Here is a 6369-nt window from a genome sequence, read left to right as displayed (position 1 = left end):
ACCCTCATTGCATACTCCTACGATAAAAATAATGCCCTAAAATATAATACTTTTAGACTATTCTCTCCCCCATAGACTTCAATGCCATAAACATATTTCATCCAGTTTTTCTCAGTCTTTATGGTTTTAATTGTTGAGTCATTAACATTTTTATGATGTGTTGTGATAAATGGCATTTATTAACTGAAATTAATGTTAAAAATAAAAAATATGAATGATTCAATGGAAACCAATTTAAAAAATACTTAACTTCCTCTAGGTGTTAGAACTTCTTAGTTTGATCTGTCTCTCTCTCTCTCCCTCTCTTTTCTATTTTGATAAGAAGATTAAGATTGTGTGTCAATTTAGCTGTCATTTTCTCTTTTGGCAGTTTTTATGTTGTTATTCCTTTGAGTAGATTTTACATAATGTAACCACATCCATGATGAGATCTGCTATGAGGAACCAGTCTGTTGCCTGCATGTTGTTGTTGTTGTTGATTGCCTTCAAGTTGAGCATGACTCCTAGCAACCCTATGAACAAATGGTCTGAAGCCTCTCTACAACTACTGACATTTATAAAAGTTCCCAGAGTTTCTGGAGGCATGTTATTTAGGAAGTAAACACCACTCCTGCTTTCAAACTTGTCATAGTATGTTATTGTTTTTATGTGTCATTGAGTCACCTGCAATGTATAACGACATTCAGAGGTGGTACAGCACCTCTGAATCCTTGCCTGTCCTGAGCCAGTCTCACTAACTCTGACACACCACCCCATACCACCCCAGTTACTGTATCAACCCATCTCATCCACGGTCTCCCTCTTCTGTGCTATCTGTCCACCCTTATGAGCATGATGTCCTTCTCCAAAGACTGATCTCTCCTGGTCACGTGACCAAAGTAAGTGAGGTGGAGTTTCAAAATCCTAGCCTCGAAGGAGAGACTTGGTTTCTCTCTCCAAGCCAGAGCTGTTTGTTTTCTTGGCAATCCATGGTATGTTCAAGATTCTTCTCCAGCACCACAACTTGGAGGCACCTATTCTTCTGTCAACCTTAGTCATTGTCCAGCTCTATGAAGCATAACAAGTAATTGAGAAGACCATGGTCTAGATTAGGTGCACCTTTGTATCTAGACTGATATTATTGTTCTTCAGCACTCTGGAGAGGTCTATGAAGACAGATTTTTCCAATACATCCATCTTTTAATTTCCTGACTGCTGGTGTTAAGAGTGTTAATTGTTGAGTTAAGAAAGCTGTAATTCTTTTTTTTTTTTTTTTTGAAAAATATCTTTAATAGAGGTAAAGAAACCTAATCTTCTCGAGTGTTCACGTCTGTGTGTCAGCTCACTGGAAGAAAGCTGTAATTCTTAACCTCAATCTCTTCTCCTTCTAATATGATGCTGCCAATTGGCCCAGTGGTAAGAATCTTTGTCTTCTTGATGTTGAACTTCAATCTGTATTGAAGACTATAGTCATTGACCTTTTGCAGCAAGTGCTTCAAATCCTCTTCAAGTTTCAACAAGTAAAGTTGTGTCATCTGCATAGTATGGGTTGTTAATGAGTTTTCTCCGATCCTAATGCCACACTCCTCCTCACAAAGCCTTACTTCCCCAATGATCTGTTCTGCATACAGACTGAAAAGGTGCAGGGACAGGATGCATTCCTGTAAATCACGGCAGGAGACTGCCCATATTCCCCCTATGGTGGTGGTGATTGTCATTGTTAGGTGCCATTGATTCGAATACAACTCCTTGTGACCCCACAAACAAAAGATCTGAGCCTTGTTATATCCTGTGCCATCCTCACACTTTCTGACATACAAGAGCCCATTGCAGCAGTCACCATGTCAATCCACCTGGTTGAGGATCTTCCTCTCCTTTGTTGACCCTTTACTCTTCCCAACATCATGTTCCTCTCCAAGGAATAGCACCTTCTGGCAACATGTCCAAAGTATGTGAGGTGAAGTTTCATCATTTTTGCCTCTAAAGAGCACTTTGCACCCTCTCCAAGTCATATCTTTTCTTTCTCTTTGTCATCCATTGGATGTTCAGTGCCCTTCTCTAACACCACAGCTCAAAGGCATCAACCACATATACCAACCACTAAAACCAAAGATGAAAATTTGAGGACTTTAACCAGCTTTTGGAATTTGACATTAATAATAATGCATGGTGATTGCAATGCAAAAGTTTGAAACAATGAATAATTAGTAGCTGGAAAAATAGACTTAGTAATAGAAATGAGGATGGAGATCAAGTGATTGAATTTTGTTCAATCAATGATTTATTCATTGAAAATACATTTTTAAGAGAATACAAGCAGTGACTACACACATGAACCTAACCCGATGGACTGCACAGAATCAGACTGTCTACAACTGGGAGTGGGAGATGGGAATTACTAGATAAATTTAATGTCAACAGTCAAAACAGGCCAGAGGATGATTGTGAAAGAGATCATCAGTTACTCATGTACAAGTTTGAACAGAAGCTGAAGAAAATTTAAGACCTAAAATACTACCTTGACTCAATCCCACTTGGATTTAAAACCCGTGTCAGGAATAAATTTGTTGCTTTGAACACTAATGATCAAAGACCAGGTGAGTTATGGGATGACATATAGGATATCAACAGAGAAGAAAGTAAAAGATCATTACAAAGACAGAGAAGAAAGAAAAGGTTAAAATGCATGTTAGTACAGTCTCTGAAGCTTGCTCTTAACTGGAGAAAGGGAGTTAAAACAAAGGTAAGATATGCCAAAGTAAAAGAGATGAACAGAATATTGTAAGACACAGCTCAAAAAGAAAGAACATAATGACAACTTAAGGAAGGAGCTAGACTTAGAAAATCAAGATGGAAAATCAATATGCTCAGCATTTCTCAAAGTGAAAGAAATTAAGAACAAATTCATGATCTAAGCCACAAAACTGAAGGACTCTATGAGCAAAATCTTAAATGATCCAAGAAGCAACAAAGAAGATGGAAGAAATAGATACTCATTGTGCCAAAAAAAAGTTGGTGGATGCTGATCCATCTCAGGAAATGCATATGACAAAGAACCAACTGTGATGAAAGAAAAGTTCAAAGTCCATTGAAAGCTTTGGCAAATACAAGGTCTCAGAAATAGAAGGAATACCAATTGAAGTGTTTTCAACAAGCAAATGCAGCCCTGAATGTACTCACTAGCCTAGGCCAAAAAATCTGGAAGACAGCTACCTAATTAGAAGACATCTATATTTATCCCATTCCCCCCAAAAAAGGTAATGCAACAGAAAGTGGAAATTACTGAAAAAATCATTAATATCACATGCAAGTAATCTTGATGAAGATTTTTTACAAATGACTTGAACAATACATCAACAGGGAATTACCAGAACCTCAAACTGAATTTAGAAGAGGCTGTGGAATAAGAGATATTATTGCTAATATCAGATAAATCTTGGCTAAGAGCAGAGAATTCCAAAAGGATGTTTATTTTGGAGATTTTTTTCTATGTAAAAAGTATTCAACTGTGTGGATAATAGCAAATTATAGCTAACATTGAGAAGAATGTGAATCCCAGATCACCTAATTGTACTCATAAGAAGCCTATATCTAGATTAATAAGTTGAACAGAATAAATCTGAACAGAACAAAGGAACATTGTATAATTTAAAATCAAAAGTGATATGCATCAGGGCTGGACCTTCCTTTCTCTATGTCTACTGAATGTGTACGCTGAGAAAATAATTTGAGAAGCTTCATTACAGGAAGAAGAATGTGTCATTAGGATTGAAAGAAGAGTTATCAACAATTTGAGTTTCCTTGCCTGCTGCAAATAAAGAGGATATGAAGTTCTCATTTCAATTAAAGATTACAACTTTCAATATACATTACATTTCAGCATCAAGAAAATAAACATCTTCACCATTGAATTAATAGGCAACATCATGATGGAGAAAAGAATGAAGTTGTCAAGGATTTAATTTCACTTGGATATACTATCAACACCCCAAGTAACAAAAGTAAAGCATTTTCTTTTATTAGAGCTGCATTGGGAAAATTTGCTGTAAAGAACATTTTTAAAGTGCTAAAGAGCAATTAATTGTAGTGCTGAAGAAGAGTATTGAACATACCATGCACTGTCAAAGAACAAGCTCTGCCTTGTTGTGTGCCATTGAGTTACTTGTGACTCAGAGGGACCCTATGTATAAGAGCTCTGACCCCTGCTCTATCCTGAGCAACCTTATTATCTCTGACACATCTACTCCCATTACCCCAGTCACTGAGTCAATCCATCTCATAAAGAGTCTTCCTCTCTTATTCTGTCCCTCCACCCTCCCAAGCATGTCCCTCTTCAAGGATGGGGCCCTCCTTGCAACATGTCCAAAGACGGTAAAACCAAGCTTCTCCTTGAAGGCAAGGATTTTGAAGCTCTGTTTCACATACGTTGGGCACGTGCCCAGAACAGACCAGTTCTTGGAGGAGGAGGACATCATGCTTGGAAGGGTGGAGGGACAGTGCAGGAAATTAATACTCCAGATGAGATGGATTGACACCATAACTGGCTTAATGAGGGGTAGATGTGTTGGAGACAGTGAGACTGGCTAATAATAGGACAGAGTTCAAAGATACTGTACACAAGGTTGCTATGAGTTGCAGTTTACTCAATGGCACATAACAACAACAAATAACAATGGTGTCAGATTAAAGACTAAGCTGTGCCTGATCCAAATCATGGTCTTTCAAATTACTTCCTATGCATCTGAAAGTTGATTAATGAAGAGATATAACAGAAAAAGAATCAATGTCTTTGAACTGTGGTGCCAGAGAAGAGTATTAAATCTCCCTTGAACTGCTAAAGAACACACAAGTAGTCTATCTTGGAGGAAGTATTACTAGGATGCTACTTAGAAGCAAGGATGGCAAAACTTTGTCTCACATACATTAGGCATGTTTTGAGGAGGTGACAGTAATAGGATAAAGATATGCTAGAAAGTTGGAAGATCAGAGAAAGAGAGGAAGACCCTTAACAAAATGGACTAACACAGTGACTGTAACAACAGACTGAATCATAACAGAAATCATAAGCCTGGAACAGGATGTGGCAACATTCAGATATGTTGTTTATGGGGTAGTTGTGAGTCATAGTGGATCAGATGACATAGAATGATAAGAACAATGAGACACTGTGAGCATGGAGGGGAGCAAGTACTTTTAGATCAGTAAGTTTTGGGGGTAATTTGTTGCACACCAATAACTGTAACAGTTGCTATAATAGTGAGACAGCCCATCCTTCAATGTGTGCTGCAGTCTCTTTGCCCCAGGCAGTGAGCTTGACACCTAGACAAGCACCGTGGCAACTTGGAAGGATGGATCCCACCATCTATTATTTATTCAGTCCTAGGATTTACATACAGCAATTTCAGAATTGTGTATCCATCATTTCATGGAAAGGGAGGAGGAATTTACTAATTCACTAAAAGTGTTTCTTTGCAGTCCCTTTTATCACTAAGCCTTCTAAATCAGCTGAAACAGCATTTTCCAAAATTGCCTAAATCAATTCCATCGCTTCTTCCCAATATCTTTCTATGTGCTCTTTCATTCCCTGTAGCGATCTTATCAGGCACACAGTATATAGACTGTAGAAGAATTGTTTTCCAGAAAAGGTTTTCAGAAGTAGATTGTCAGTCTTTTTTTTTTCAAGCCACTTCCAGGGTAGACTAGTATCTCTTACATTTCAATTAACAGGAATAACCAATTGCGTGCTAAGGAGTTACACACCAGGTCATTTTAAATCCATTAAATAATTGTGGAGGAATTTGAAAAGGTTTAACCATAGGGAATTTCAGTTCAGGCCCAATGCAGGGCTGATGCCTCTATTTCCAGTCACTGGTTCCCCTCCTTCCTTCCACAGAAGGCTTCTGTCCTCCAACCCCCACTTGCTTCCAGACTATAAGCAATAGAGGCCACCCACAAGAGATCTCCACCCTGGAGGCTGGGAGTTGGTCAGGCTCACTCACCAAACTATCCCAACCCAGAAGTTTTCCAGCTAGTTCCTAGCCTTGCCAAGAACCTCTGTGCTACATTGCAATGGCCAGAAGGGTGTGTGTGCAAACTCTAAAAGGACAAGCACAGCACTTTCTCATGTTCTGACTCTGGGCCAGCTCATTTCACACATTGCCTATAAATCCTGAATTCCATCAGGAATGCCTGGTGTGCTTTCCAGACTTCACTTTTTTCCCCAAAACACAGTCTGCTCAACCTCTGTTTCTTAGCTGAAAAGAAGGTTGTGGTGGTTGTTATTGTTGACCATAGAGTTGTAATTGACCCATAGCTGACCCTTCGGTGGGTTTTCAGAGGTAGTTAATCATACTAGAGGTTATTGTCCATTTTTCTCCCACTGAGCAACCA

Source organism: Elephantulus edwardii, unplaced genomic scaffold (genome assembly GCF_000299155.1).
Source record: "Elephantulus edwardii isolate Elephantulus edwardi_28Jun2011 unplaced genomic scaffold, EleEdw1.0 scaffold00213, whole genome shotgun sequence".
Classification (NCBI taxonomy): domain Eukaryota; kingdom Metazoa; phylum Chordata; class Mammalia; order Macroscelidea; family Macroscelididae; genus Elephantulus; species Elephantulus edwardii.
Note: the sequence above shows the minus strand (reverse complement) of the source record.